A 1,809-nucleotide genomic window follows, 5' to 3' on the forward strand; every position below is an offset into this window, starting at 1 on the left:
ATTATATATAGGAAGTGCTATTTCGGCCATCGGGACAAGTTTCGGGGTCATCGGTATTGTACCGGGACCACCGAAAGGGTCCCGGGGGTCCACCGGGTGGGGCCACCTGCCCCGGGGGGCCACATGGGCTGTAGGGGGTGTGCCTTGGCCTATATGGGCCAAGGGCACCAGCCCCAAGAGGCCCATGCGCCAAGAGATGGGAAAAGGGGAGAGTCCTAAAAGGGGAAGGCACCTCCGAGGTGCCTTGGGGAGGATGGACTCCTCCCCACCCTTGGCCGCACCCTTCCTTGGAGGAAGGGGCAAGGGCTGCGCCTCCCCCTCTCCCTTGGCCCTATATATAGTGGGGAAAAAGGAGGAGCAAACCAATCTAAGGCCTGGCGCCTCCCTCTCCCTCCCGTGATACATCTTCCTCCTCCCGCAGCGCTTAGCGAAGCCCTATTGGAATCCCGCTACTTCCACCACGCCGTCGTGCTGCTGGATCTCCATCAACCTCTCCCTCCTCCTTGCTGGATCAAGGCGTGGGAGACGTCTCCATTCCGTACGTGTGTTGAACGCGGAGGTGCCGTCCGTTCGGCGCTAGGATCATCGGTGATTTGAATCACGACGAGTACGACTCCATCAACCCCATTCTCTTGAACGCTTCCGCGCGCGATCTACAAGGGTATGTAGATGCACTCTCCTTCCCCTCGTTGCTAGTGTCTCCATAGATAGATCTTGGTGACACGTAGGAAAATTTTGAATTTATGCTACGTTCCCCAACACTCCAGTGCAGTAGTACTCCATCATTGTTCGACTTCCCGAAGAGGCAAAGAGCCAAGCGCAGCCCGGATGCTCGTGTGGCAGTTTCATGTGTAGAGTAGTCTAGGATAGCGTGTACCGTGCCTGTAAGCTTAAAATCGTTGTGGTCGGCTCCATGCTATGTGGCCGTCTCGAAGTTTTAAAAAATATATTAAAATAGTCTACTGGCCCTACCTGACACCCTGGTGATTGTAGTTTGCACGGTCATGTGGTCAAGACAGGAATATATATTTTAGTTTGTTTTTTTTCGAAAAGGGGGGACTCCCCGGCCTTTACATCAAAATGATGCATACGACCACATATATTTTAATTTGTGGTGGGTAAATGTTATAGGTTACAGCAAATATATTGTACACTGCGGGTCTTTCAGCCAAGTTTAGAGGCAAGCATGTGGGGCCATTGCTATAATGTGTCGCGTCAACTCGTACAACGAGGAGAAGCTTGATTTTACTACACTTCTTCTCCCTCACCCATGCGCGCGGTTGCTCGCAAACAAGGACAGGATTTTGCTTAGTAGTACTTCTACAACAAGCTATCCGTCCCGCTCGCGGTGGACGGACATGCAGCAGTGGATTCGATACTGTAGAAGCAGTAGTAGTAACATCATTGTTCGTCTTCTCGAAGAGGCAAAGAGCCAAGCGCAAACCGAATGTTGCAGTTGCGAACATTGGAGCATGCATATAGCCAGGCTCTTGCATGAGACAAAATTGCTATGTGAGCCCACTATTGTACTAGTACGTACAACTACTTGCTAGTATATCCCTGTAAACCAGAAAGGAGTATTTGCCCTTCTAGAGATTTCAAGAGGTGACTAGACTACACCGAGACGGAGTACATATGGAGCTAAATGAGTGAATCTGCACCGTAAATAAATAAGTACTAGTTCTATCATTTTCCTCTCCGAGGTGCACGATATTGAGTATACTGACTAGTCTCTTTTTGACCCGCATTTACATTTTTTTACATAGTACGATGCAAGCGCTCATATACACTCGCATACACTCACCCCTA

The sequence above is a fragment of the Triticum urartu genome, chromosome 6 (genome assembly GCF_003073215.2).
Source record: "Triticum urartu cultivar G1812 chromosome 6, Tu2.1, whole genome shotgun sequence".
NCBI classification, from domain to species: domain Eukaryota; kingdom Viridiplantae; phylum Streptophyta; class Magnoliopsida; order Poales; family Poaceae; genus Triticum; species Triticum urartu.